The sequence below is a fragment of the Dermacentor albipictus genome, chromosome 9 (genome assembly GCF_038994185.2).
Source record: "Dermacentor albipictus isolate Rhodes 1998 colony chromosome 9, USDA_Dalb.pri_finalv2, whole genome shotgun sequence".
NCBI lineage: Eukaryota > Metazoa > Arthropoda > Arachnida > Ixodida > Ixodidae > Dermacentor > Dermacentor albipictus.
In genome coordinates, this window is record NC_091829.1 from 116,793,158 (window position 1) to 116,807,318 (window position 14,161).

Sequence of the window (14,161 nt, forward strand, 5' to 3'; positions counted from 1 at the left end):
GGTTGATAAGGTCCGCAAGTACTGCGACCGACTGGTCGTCGAGGTTTCGGAACATTTTGTTGGTGATATGGTCATCGCCGGCGGCCGGAGTAGTCTTGATGTGGTTGAGAGCGGCACGGACTTCCGACGCCTTGATGTCTCTGCCCATGTCTGGGTTCTGGGAGCCTTTGTAATTTAAAGGGGTGGCAATGTCGGTGGAGGTGCTTATGTATTTGTCTTTCAAGGTAGCGAGGAGTTCCTAGTTCGTGCCTGGAAACGCGTGTATGATGCGATAGAGATTCGTGTGTGCTGCAGAATTGGTGTGGGTCGAATCAAGCAAGTGTTTGAGCAGAAACCATGCGTTCCTGTATCCCAACTGCCCATCGAGTCGGTCGCAAGTCTGATGACTTTGTTCCTGACTAAGTTAGGTACAGTAGGATTTGATCTCTCGTTCGAGTCGAGCGAGGCGAAGCTTCAGAGGGCGGTTGTGCTTACGTCGGAGCCAGCGAGCATGGAGGCTGCGCTGGGCCTCCCACATATGCATGAGTTTAGCATCTGGGGTGGGGCCACCCTTCTTCTAGGTGGCTGTGGAGGTGGCGTTGGCTGCGTGGCGGAGAAGAGTATCTGTCCATGTGCCGAGGTCGTCTATGGGGCTTTGCGGACGCTGAGCTCGTACGTACCGGAAAGCGTCCCAGTTGGTGCGTTTGAATGCGCGGTGGGGCGCTTGCTGTGTGTGTGTGGCTGTGAAGGTAGTGCTGAGAAAATAGTTATCACTACCTATGTTCACACCGAGATTTTCCCAGCGCGCATCTGGGATGTTGCGGGGGAAAGTGAGGTCGGGGCAGCTGCCTTTCGCGATGCTGTTACCGAAACGGGGTCGAGGAGGAGCGTCAGAGACAGTGTCTGGGCAGTGTCCCAAACAGTGGCTCCCTTGCGACCGCAGGATTTGCTGGGGTAGCTCCACTCGGCGTATGGTGCGTTAAAGTCACCCACTATAAGTTGCAACTCATTCCGCGTGGTCGCACACGCCTTGCGGAGGAGAGTGGCTACAGTAGTGCTATTGTCACTTGGGGGGCTGTGCTCGTTTAGGATGCTGAGTCGGGATTCGGTTCGTCTGTTTCGAAGGACCTGCACGAAAGTGTGTGGGACTTCGGAGTAGTCAAGATCGAGTCGATTGGCAGTGATGTTGCGGTGTACAAGGATGGCGGTGCTCGGGCGGAGATCCGGTCCCACCGGTTGGTTGTAAGCGGTATAGCTCGCGAGCTTGGTGTCGGTGTATGTTTCCTGGAGCGCAATAATGTGGGGTGTAAATGGCTGCGCCTGCACGTATACCCCAAGGCTCTCCGCTTTGCCTTGAAGCCCCTGCAGTTCTACTGCCATGCTGTGATAGGCGCGCTAACCATCGCGTTTCCTGTAGCGTGCGGGACGCTGCGGAAACGCTACGTCGGTTTTGATAATACCGCCAGCAGACGCGCGCGTGGCTGCACTCTCGGTAGGGGCAGGCACACTAGGCGGCTGAGTTGGCTTTGGTGTAGTGAGGACGTCAGTTTGCGGAGGGCCCGTGAGGCGATCGAGGCGTGTGGTTAGGGTGTGAAGCCGCGGCAGTTACACTGCCATATTACTATCCCTTGATTATCGTTGGCCATGTTGATGCTGATGCGAGCTACGCGGCTTGCCTTGATGGTGGCTTGGGCCCGGAGTGATTACTTATTACTGTTTGTTTCCTTCGAGGTTAGTGGTCCTGTTTGCGAGCCCGAGGACTGTTGCGTGTAGGGTCTCAATGGTACTTTGCATGGTGCATAGCATTTTCTTGATGTCTAATTTTGGCTCGCACCTGGCTCTCGAAACCGCCCTCGTGCTGTTGTGTCGCCCGTTTATTCGGGGCGTGCGCATCCGCATCTACACTCTAAGAAAAAAGAGAGTAAAAAGTGAGTCACAGCAACTTGACTCTCTTTTTTCTTCCGAAGACCCACTTTTGCGCGAGTAGAGTCAAAAAGAAGAGTCAACATTCCCGCATGGGTCGTTTGACTCTCAATAGCACGCTAAGAGTCATGGAAGATCGCCATTCCTCTGATATTCGAGATGAGTCTGGCGAGAGAAAGATTTAATGCAGGAGAAGAAATACCAGATAAACTCTTCTGTTTTAGGCAGGCCCTCGGGTTCCTGTCCTGGTTGTAATGCCGCCGTGTATCATTCTTTCATCCTTGTCATGTTCTGCAATTACTTCGAACTCTATATATTGATTTTTCTTGACCATGTTTGTTGATACCTCACACGCTTAAGCCATAGCTGGATTCCTATGATAAGGAAGACTTGGATTTGTCACACTGGTTCTGACCATAAGTAAATCTAAAAAAAAGTATTGGCTACTAAAGAGAGCACAGCAAAGAGATAAGTTCAGTAGGTGCAGTCAACAGTGTCGATTGTAAATGTAATCCCGCGACTTAAACTAAATTTCGAAGGTTTAGGTTCGAAAATCGATATCTTGTTATGAGGCGCACGGTAATGGAAAGCTGCAGATTTATTTTCAGCAGCTCGGGTTATTTAACGTGTATTGCACGGTATACGCGCGTTTTCGCATTCTGCCCCCGTTGGAATGCGACTGCCGCGGTTGTGATTGGACCCGTCACCTCGAGCTCAGCAGCGCAACACCAAAGCCACTGGGCTACTGTGCGTTGCGTTCCGCGGCCACAAACAAATATTAACGTACGCAACACTGCTTTGGAACCCCCTAGAAATATAAAAACAAAAATACGGCAGTTTCGCCCCAATGCTGCCTGAACCACTGCACGAACTACTGCTGGAACCAATGTTCGTTGTTTCATCGGCTGAATAAACTGCAGTAAACATTCGCTTACTCCTTAAATTAGGAAGCACTGGGTCACGCGCGTACGTGCATACAACAGATCTCACTCAATGACGGCGAACACTCGCTGTCACAGCGTTGGCTTGACAAAGGGCGCGAACAGAGCGGACAGAACGCTTCTGCTGCCTCTTCCGCCAAAGCGTCTCCGCAAAATTGCGTTATCTGAGCGCCCCCCCTCCCCCCCAGCTTTGCGTCCATCGGAAATTATCACCAAGACAGAGCGAGGGTGGCGCAAGACCGGGCTAGAGCAACGGCTAGAGGAGGAGAAGCGCGCTAAACTAGCGCATCCCGCATCCCTCTCCCGGCTTGCGCGCGTTTTATCACGTGACCTTGGGGCGCCCGTCGAGCCCGGCTCAGCCTCGAACACTTCCTTTAACGCGCACAGCCAACGGCGCGGGATAGGATCTTATCGCACTTCACTTTATACGAAAGCTCACGGTAACACCGACAGATATATTTTGACGGTTGTGTCCATATAATTGCTATCGCAAAATTCGCAATAAATAGAAATTTTTACCAAGGACCAACCACACTGCTTCTCCATGTCGTGAGAGAGCGGTGAACGATAGTTCTAGAAAATGTGCTGCTAAATCACCGCCAAATGACTACGCTCGCATTTGGTGATCGCGGCTCACAGTCGCAAGAACTTGTGGAGGAAATGCCGGAGTTCTGGCAGCTTCAGGTGCACTAGACCATTCAGCAACATGGGCGGCTTTGTAGTTCTACCAGGGGGGGGACACTCCTCGGTTCCGGTGGCGCAGGAAATTGGCGCCATCTGTGTACAGGGCGACGCAAAAATCCGTTTCCCTTGCATGGCCTCGTAGATCATCGCGCACACGCGCGCCGATCCAGGTGGCCAAGCCCTTCCCCCCGCTAGGCTCCTCTCCCTACGCCCTCTCTCGTAATACACTCTCAACTCCCTCACCTTCGACTGTCTACGCGCCGCGCCGCCGTGCCATCCCCGCCGGCCCGGCTGCTGCTTAGTCCGCTACGTAACGCTTTATTTTTGTTATCTACTGTCATCGAGATACGTGCGCTGCTGTGCGTTTACCGACGTGGCTAGTTTAGTCAGTTCTGTGTTCCTCGGTAGCTGTGTGCTTGTGCTCCGCGATGTTTCACCCGTTTCACGACTCGTACCGCTCGTGCATCGTGCAGTGGTGCACAAATACCTCAAAAACAAGCCCTGCAAGGTTGTTCCGGGTGCCCAAAGACAACAGGTGAGCGCTCAGACCCAAGGACATCAGAAGGCGCATGTACACGAACACAGCCCTGTCCATTTGTGTACTCCATGAGGCTCCGGACGTCGTTGCGCCTTGATTGTGCTACACTTGCCTCTTCCCGGTAGAGAAAGCTGACAAATAGATGTTCCTCCTCATTGTCACCTGGTCTGTGACTTGTGTTTTTCTGTGCCAAGTCTCATTCTGCAACTTCAGTAACTTGCCCAGCTTTCCATACTGCCCTCAGTGCTTTTTCTGTGTATCACGTTCTACAAACCAACTAACAGCTGAAAAATTACTGTTAGTGTTTGTGTACTATCTCAGTAACCCCCGATGGGAAAACCGCGCGAACAACCTTCATGTGTAGGCATGATACGCTTTTTTTTCCTCTGGAAAGCATGAGCATTGCAAGTGTCCTACATGCAGATTTTTGCAGTTCATGTTTATTATACAAGGGACAGCCCAGTAGGTACGACTTAGTGCCTTAAGTGACGTAATTTTACTGCTAAGCATTGCATTCGGGTAGAAAGAAGGGTCGTGTTGGCTTGTTTTACCTGGTCTTTGATTGAGGAATACGCCTTTCTGCGAATGTTTTCTATGTGCTGCTGCAAAAGCCGACTATCTCCTGTTCCCTTGCCACCTTTACTCAAGTTGTGACCAAGTGCGAAATAATGTGATAATGTTTGTTTCAGTTTTTAGTACGATGTTATTTTTTTCTGCCATGTTTTTTTCAATTTGTTCAGTAGTAATGAACATGTCAAGCATTTCATATATTTTCGTGCAGATCTATAAGTGAGCTTTCTTTTGGTATGGCTCTCAATCAAACAATGTTAGCATTTTATACTATCTTTCAGGTGTTTTGCGTGTCCTTGTTTTTGCCATTACTAGTGAGTTTTCCCTTTTTATAGTTGTCATGACTACGTCATACACGTCGTCCAATTTTGTACAATATCTTAGTGCACATATCAGGAGCTCGTCTACATTTAGGTCTTGAGGACGTTATATAAAAATGTTGTTTTTATATGTGTGTACATGGAATGGCCTTCGCGTTTTCTAGCGCTTTCACTGCACGCTTTCTTTTGTTATTTCACCATCTGTGAACTTTTGTCTTTAGTACTCTTGTATATGTCATGCACCTCTCACTTTTGCTCATTTTTGGAGCGTGTATCACACCACGTTGTAAGAAAAATCTCTTTTCGGAAACGAAGTCAATAAAGCGAGGCTAAACATCTGTTGTGTTGGAAGTAGAATTTTTTTTATGTCCCGCCACATGCTGGTATAATATAAGTATGGGCAAAACTGCGTGCGTGCCAATGCATAGCCCACGGCGCACCACGCGCCAGCTCGCAAGCAATGCCAATGCGCCGCGTAGCGCGCGCATTGCTTGCGAGCTGGCGCGTGGCGCGCGGTAACAAGCGCGCTATAAAAAAGAAAAAACGCGCCGCTTACGGGTAAAAACAAAAAAAAAGTGAGCGGCGCGCGCGACATGGGGGAAAGAGAGAAAGAGAGTGGAGCGGGTCGGCATAATAAAAACAAAAAGGAAAGAAAAACGTTTGGGAGAGGAGGCGCCGCGCGGCTGCTGTTGCTGTTGCCATGGCAACGTAAACAATCATGTGCGCCGCCATTTTGCCTAATGCGTCGCCCCTTGATTAGGGCCGTAACTGAAGGGGACCTTGGCGCTAGCGTCGAAAGAGCGTCTGCTCAAAAACGGCCAATGGGATGTATACGGAGTGTCCGCCCCCTGGTTCTACCTCACATCAGAGCAAACTGCACTAGACGGAAATCAAGGGCAGCCGCACCGTTATATCTAAGGAAATTAAGGACAATTACGCCGCGTCTTCACACTTCGAGCATGCTCCGACAGCCCACCGATAGATATTTCAAACGCAACCACGCTCGGACGAGCAAATTTTGCTTCTGCCAAGTGAACGTAGCGGGTATTTCAACACGCGTATTAAATTCATGGCTGTTTCATTCGTGAACATTACTTAAAGAGAAGCTGAAGCGGTTTTCAATTTCCATGAATTGCTGGGATTGGGAAGAACAGACCTAATAATTTACGGTTCCGAAATTTTTTTCTTCGTTTTGTTAATATAAGGGGCGGAAATCCTTTCTAAATCACCCCCGCGGACACGCCCCCATCGCTTCCCGGAGCGCCGGGTGAGGAGGTTACCAGAGGAGAGAACCGGCGAGAGTGACGTCACTGGCGGGGACCGAGCTGCCGGACCGGCGTGCTGGCATGCGTTGGCATGCCTCCTTCCGTCCTGCGCTTTACTGAACGACGCTACGAGAGATTTGCCGCCGCCGCCGCTCACGTTTGTTTTGCGATTTTCGTAGACTGTTCTTTCCTTCTGTGCTGCGTGAGTGCCTACAGCCAAGGGCGCCCAACATGCCCTCGTTCTGTGCAGCAATCGGCTGCGCGAACAAACGCGGGCGAGACGATGTGGTGTTTCACAGGTTCCCGAAGCACAAGAAGCTTGCAGCGCAGTGCGGTGAGGAGAGATAAGTTCATGCCGACGAAATCAACTGTGCTGTGCTCGGACCATTTCCGCGATAGCCGGATAGCCTTACGACAAATGCGGAAACGCGCTGTTGCTAGCGTTGCTATACTCCGTTTCATACATCAGGTGCAACGCTGTGGAGGCTTGAGATTCTTCTTGCAGTGGCTGCGTTCGCACTTAGAAAAAGTTCGGTGTTTCTTGATCCGATTTTTGAGAAAACTTTTCATATATAAGCTCAGTTCTGAATGAAAAAAAAAAGAATTTACCCATAGAAACAATCCGTGTACTTATACGGCTGCTAACGCGTCCTTTTAAATCAATTTTCTTTTCGGCATTCTTTAATTGCAGCCCGTCGCGGCAGCTTCACGTGCATGCTCGCGCGAGCAAATGCCGCTGGCACGCTGCGAACCATAGACGGAAACGCGCGCAGTAATAAATTTTGGTAACCGGACTTCGTGCGTAGCTTCCACAGCGTTGCACCTGAGGTATAAATTTGAGTATAGGCTTGCCTAGTGACATTCGACGTACGGTTGCAGTTATCATGTTTACCACACGGCGGTGCTAAAACTGCCTAATATCTTTATGTCAACACTAGCATGGAGCGCGCATACCGATTCTTGATCGAGCCACAATCGCAAAGTCGTCGAACCATGTTCTGAATAGTGCACATATAATCCCCCTAACCATCTCGATCTGGATGTGTATGATAAGCAACTTCCATGACTGTACCTCGCAGCACTGCATGTGCGCGCTTTGAAACGCGGCACTTATGTTCGCGATCGTGTATCAACGCTCAGAAAACCACGGGACTTCATACAAGCAGCGGCAAGGTGCTTGACATCGCGGAATTGTACCCGTGTTTACAATCGAATGAGAAGTTAGTGCTTCGGCATTCTTCCAGCAGCAAGTTCCCAGTGACACTTTAGCGCATTTTTTCTCCCGTCATTGGAACGTGCAGCTACATGAAAAAAAAAGCATACGTAACAGCTAAGATTTCCAGCGCGCGAGAAGGTGTACACATCGCTCTCGCTTTTGGCACGCTCAACATCGTCGTTGCCGCCGTTGCCGCCATCGTTTTTTGTATCGGCTGTCGGTTCGAACATGTACGGCGAAAATACAAGCGCTGTCTCGCTGTCCGAGACAGCGAGAACGTTCCATAATGCTTACAACTCAGCTATGCAGCCAGAACAGAACAGCGTGCTACGCCAGGGGGCGGACACTCCGTATACATCCCATTGGCCGTTTTTGAGCAGACGCTCTTTCGACGCTAGCGCCAAGGTCCCCTTCAGTTACGGCCCTAATCAAGGGGCGACGCATTAGGCAAAATGGCGGCGCACATGATTGTTTACGTTGCCATGGCAACAGCAACAGCAGCCGCGCGGCGCCTCCTCTCCCAAACGTTTTTCTTTCCTTTTTGTTTTTATTATGCCGACCCGCTCCACTCTCTTTCTCTCTTTCCCCCATGTCGCGCGCGCCGCTCACTTTTTTTTTGTTTTTACCCGTAAGCGGCGCGTTTTTTCTTTTTTATAGCGCGCTTGTTACCGCGCGCCACGCGCCAGCTCGCAAGCAATGCGCGCGCTACGCGGCGCATTGGCATTGCTTGCGAGCTGGCGCGTGGTGCGCCGTGGGCTATGCATTGGCACGCACGCAGTTTTGCCCATACTTATATTATACCAGCATGTGGCGGGACATAAAAAAAATTCTACTTCCAACACAACAGATGTTTAGCCTCGCTTTATTGACTTCGTTTCCGAAAAGAGATTTTTCTTACAACGTGGTGTGATACACGCTCCAAAAATGAGCAAAAGTGAGAGGTGCATGACATATACAAGAGTACTAAAGACAAAAGTTCACAGATGGTGAAATAACAAAAGAAAGCGTGCAGTGAAAGCGCTAGAAAACGCGAAGGCCATTCCATGTACACACATATAAAAACAACATTTTTATATAACGTCCTCAAGACCTAAATGTAGACGAGCTCCTGATATGTGCACTAAGATATTGTACAAAATTGGACGACGTGTATGACGTAGTCATGACAACTATAAAAAGGGAAAACTCACTAGTAATGGCAAAAACAAGGACACGCAAAACACCTGAAAGATAGTATAAAATGCTAACATTGTTTGATTGAGAGCCATACCAAAAGAAAGCTCACTTATAGATCTGCACGAAAATATATGAAATGCTTGACATGTTCATTACTACTGAACAAATTGAAAAAAACATGGCAGAAAAAAATAACATCGTACTAAAAACTGAAACAAACATTATCACATTATTTCGCACTTGGTCACAACTTGAGTAAAGGTGGCAAGGGAACAGGAGATAGTCGGCTTTTGCAGCAGCACATAGAAAACATTCGCAGAAAGGCGTATTCCTCAATCAAAGACCAGGTAAAACAAGCCAACACGACCCTTCTTTCTACCCGAATGCAATGCTTAGCAGTAAAATTACGTCACTTAAGGCACTAAGTCGTACCTACTGGGCTGTCCCTTGTATAATAAACATGAACTGCAAAAATCTGCATGTAGGACACTTGCAATGCTCATGCTTTCCAGAGGAAAAAAAAGCGTATCATGCCTACACATGAAGGTTGTTCGCGCGGTTTTCCCATCGGGGGTTACTGAGATAGTACACAAACACTAACAGTAATTTTTCAGCTGTTAGTTGGTTTGTAGAACGTGATACACAGAAAAAGCACTGAGGGCAGTATGGAAAGCTGGGCAAGTTACTGAAGTTGCAGAATGAGACTTGGCACAGAAAAACACAAGTCACAGACCAGGTGACAATGAGGAGGAACATCTATTTGTCAGCTTTCTCTACCGGGAAGAGGCAAGTGTAGCACAATCAAGGCGCAACGACGTCCGGAGCCTCATGGAGTACACAAATGGACAGGGCTGTGTTCGTGTACATGCGCCTTCTGATGTCCTTGGGTCTGAGCGCTCACCTGTTGTCTTTGGGCACCCGGAACAACCTTGCAGGGCTTGTTTTTGAGGTATTTGTGCACCACTGCACGATGCACGAGCGGTACGAGTCGTGAAACGGGTGAAACATCGCGGAGCACAAGCACACAGCTACCGAGGAACACAGAACTGACTAAACTAGCCACGTCGGTAAACGCACAGCAGCGCACGTATCTCGATGACAGTAGATAACAAAAATAAAGCGTTACGTAGCGGACTAAGCAGCAGCCGGGCCGGCGGGGATGGCACGGCGGCGCGGCGCGTAGACAGTCGAAGGTGAGGGAGTTGAGAGTGTATTACGAGAGAGGGCGTAGGGAGAGGAGCCTAGCGGGGGGAAGGGCTTGGCCACCTGGATCGGCGCGCGTGTGCGCGATGATCTACGAGGCCATGCAAGGGAAACGGATTTTTGCGTCGCCCTGTACACAGATGGCGCCAATTTCCTGCGCCACCGGAACCGAGGAGTGTCCCCCCCCTGGCTACGCTCTCAAACGGCGGCGCCGACCGGCGACTGCCGCCACTGACGTCACAGCGGCTCCGACCAATCACGGGCAACAGCGGCGTTCGCGCGATACCCTGAGGCGCTGGTGCGCGTTTTCATGAAAAAACAGCCGCTTGCGCTTGTTTCCGCCCTTTTTGAACGAGATATTCGTGTTCAGGGGACTCAAAACTGTAGAATGCCGCAGAGAACTCATTTTTTTCGAAAAGTGTTTCAGCTTCCCTTTAAGGGACGTAAAATTATCAGTGAGCAAAACAGTTTTTATTTCAACGCGAGTAAACAAAACCGAAACTAGCGCAACTGTTCTGCTCAGTTGTGCAGCTACAAAATGATCCAAAGCCGAAGCCGTCAATAGCATGACGCCATTTTAAAGTTGCGCTGCATCACGCACGAGTATACATTGTCGTTGAGTGGTTATGAAATCGCTGCGCTAGGGACGACTGCAACCAAGCGTTGCGACAAGTTACGGTGGGAGCTTCTGTCCGTGCTGTGTGATTGCGACGAGGGGACCGCCGCCAGCAGCAGCGTTTCGCCGATTTCGTCTTTGCCGACATCGAGCAAGTGCGCTCGCCGGAAGCGTCCGAAGTGCTGCGGTTTGCACTGCATCTTTCATTGTGATATGGGAGATCGCAACGGACAGAGACGACCAGATGCATACGAACCACTACCAGCGGGGACCTGTGACCTATGCCATATTTCTCTTAACGTCTCAGGTAAGCATATCAGCTTTTGTTCCGAGTTTACAAACGGCGCGGACTCGGTCCTTCCGGTATGGCTACATTTTGCGCCACGTTTCTCTTGGCAGTTCACAGACGTTTCTTGGGCATGCGTGCGCGTATGTATGCGAAAATACTACTGGCAGACGGAAGCCTCAGGAGAGCATCTGAAATTATTGCAAAGCTGTACTGCCAGGAGAAACACCGTTCTTAACGACTCCGGTGACGAGTGGCCTGTCGCATCGAAAGATCCGTAGAATATCAAGTACTGTCCTGCGTAACTTGAAGTGTAGATACAATACTAGTACCAGTGTAACTTTCGCTGGCGAAGACAGGTAGTCGAAAAGACAGCTTGTGTATTCTGAAGATTTCCTAGCGCTTTAGGTATATTACCGCGAATAATAAAAGCGCTACAACGCTGTATGGCAGTGTCAGGCGATGTGGCAGCACAGATATCTTAAGAGCGGTAAAGCCGCTGCATGCACAAGCGAACAGACACAGCGCTTTAAAAGCGCTGAAGCAGAACAAATTTTATGTGCATTTGGCTGTAAGTAGAAAACACAAAACACGTTAGCTGACAATCTAAGCCGATGTATAATGTTATTATTTTTTATGTAATCTTTATTTTCATGGTGGTAAATATTTAAAAGCATGAATTTGCTGCAACCTTTATATAGTAAATCCTACTAGGCGCACAAAACCTGGCTGTGTTATGCACAGAATTTGTGGTATTCCTACTGGATTTTCTATTTTGAGTCCGGTATTTTATGAAAACGAGGGTCTTTTTATTTGTAGTCTTATGTTAGTGCAGATATTTGGCAAGCAGAAATGAATCGATTCCAAGGTGGTACCTCTTGGTGAGCTACATATAAACCCAAGTTTCTCCTGTCTTGGCTATTGTAATGTGCATATAGCAATTTTAAGTATATACTGCTGTAGTTGGCTTAGTCGCTGTCGCGTATTTTGTAAAAGTAGAAGGCTATGATTATTTTACTGTTTTCATGCAGAAATACCTTTCTTTGTTGTACCAAGAAACGCTCACAGCATTAAATGAAATGAAGTGTGATGTATTATTCTGCTAATTTAATAAAGGAAATTTCGTCTGCACTGCATCAGAGATTAGTTTACGTTCTTTTACTAAACAATGCGTTATCTCCTCTGCTACGGCTGTTCTGTGTATTTTTGTAATTTTGAAATGTACTTTATTTTAGGTATTCAAGAAATGCCAACATCCAGAAGAAGACGCCATCTTATCCAGCACGTTATTGGTGAGACAGATCGTAGCAGGGACTTTCGCATATTTCATTAGCATAAGATGCTATTTGTTGTAATTATTGTGTCCATTTTCCTGGCCTTTATTCATTTCAGCATTATTGTGCAAAGGGTAATACTTTTACATCGAGATAGAGTAATTGTCCAAAGGAGAGACATAGCTGGAGGAGACGGCACACATGAGCCTCCTTTGTCCGTATCTCTATGTTGCGCCGTTACTCTGTCATTGTCTACCAACGAGTCCAAGTTCTTCATCAGCTACATTTACTAATTCTCCGTTATTACAATTTCATTGATACAACATTGAAAGTACAGAGGTACACAGGAAGACAGAGACTTGAAATGATGAAGAGCCGTAGAACAAGGAGCATCGCTGGAGCCAATGTTTCGACAAAGAGAAGGAGATAAGTTTTCTTGTCAAAACATTAGCTCCAGTAAAATTTCTTGTTCTATCACTATTTATGATTAAAAGACAGCATTATTGCTCTTGCTGAAGTATTATGCATTATGGAATAAAAATTGGCAGGGTTAAATGTCAGGAATGTTATATTTCTTGTGTATTTTAATGCTACAGCGAAAGCCAGAAAAACAAGATGTAGAGAACCACGCTGTTACTTGTCACTACCCAGTTTGGCCAGCTTCATCAGAGCGTGCACTTTGTTGCATTATCGACCACTGGAATTCATTAATTGAATTGCTTCGTGATTACTTATATTTAGAGATGCTGAACTTGTTTTAATGCAGCTTAACATAGTGTGTGTAAAAAATATACAATGACATTTTAAGAGGCTTGCAGTTGACTAGCAGATCACTTGATGGTATGAGCTCAGGTTTCCACTGAGCTTCCGTGCACAAATCGGATGCACATTCTCTTTTTTTCATTGCTTGGATTTTCATAAGCATAAGTACCATTTCTTCTTTGTCAATGTTCTAGTTGTGTTGTGGGACCTAACTGTTTACATTTATTTGTATTGGTATCCATGTTCCACAGACTGCTTAATTTTTCTTGTAAATTGTGACATGGTAGGACTAAGAGCATTTGTGCAAATTTGCTGCAGGTACACTCTGGTGGCTCCCGCCCCTGCATCCTACCACCACTGTGTCCTGACTACGTCCACTAGGGAGTTTGAAGCCTTTGGCGGCTCCTGCCGCTGCGTCCTGCCACCACCATGTCCTGACTACGTCCACTAGGGAGTTGGCAGCCTTCGTGATGATGCCAAGCAGGCTGGAAGCCAACAGAAAGATTAATGTAAATACATGTGATTAAGTGGCAACTTTTTGAGTGAAGTGGCTTGTAGCCACTCAGCAATGAAAGAGTTAACTTCAAAGCAGTTTAGACTCCCTGCTATCGGTGCAGGAATGCTCAAGTCCATGCAGTTTGCCTTAGCCGCCAAAAGGCTCTGTGGATTAGACGAAACGCGCTGCAAATTTTGAAACCAGTAGGAGACCACTTGTACATTTTTTTTCTTGCTTAACAAAAAAACTGCTTTGATAAAGCTTTAGCAATCTAAAAAGAATACGGTGTACACTCATACATGGTATTAGGCATAAATTTACTAGGACTGCCTCAATAGTAAGTATGCCGATAAACACACCAAAACTGACTTTTTTTTGCTAGTTCATCCGCATCTCTGTGCACTGCTGTATAATTTATGTTCCTGAAACCAGTTTTTGCATGCAGCACAACTCCTAAATATGTGGATTACATAAATTTGCAGCTTTTGCTGTAAGCCAGATTCATGAAAATAATGTTAATTGGCCATTTTGTCCATGTTTAATGACCCATAATAAACTGAGCAGTGGCTAATAAGCAGTTCAATTTTTGGTGTAAGGCCTCTTTTTATAGTCCCGAAAAATTTGACCCCTTTAATGAAGGAACCAATTTTTCTGCTATGCCTTTTATGATGCATAGATTGGTGCATTACACAAAATCTCACTTAGTGCTTGCGCCAGTAAAAAAACTTTTTAAGTTAAGTATTTTTTGAAATTAACATTTGCGCTATATTGAAGGGCCTCCAGTTCTTCAAAAAAAATTTCAAGTGGTCGTGTGCCAGGTCGGTACAGCTCGCATGGAATTGCCTACTTACACAAATAGGGAGGGCCATGCCCTCCGTGGTTGCTCAGTGGCTATGGTGTTGGGCTGCTGAG

General features: G+C 47.5%; 1 long non-coding RNA gene across 1 annotated transcript; it reads left to right on the top strand.

Moving 5' to 3' along the window:
• Positions 1–10,448: 10,448 nt before the first annotated feature.
• On the top strand, positions 10,449–13,443 carry LOC139050075 (uncharacterized). The gene is made up of 3 exons (XR_011508777.1): positions 10,449–10,738; positions 11,953–12,009; positions 13,072–13,443. It is a non-coding gene; the product is annotated as an uncharacterized lncRNA (long non-coding RNA).
• Positions 13,444–14,161: the final 718 nt, after the last annotated feature.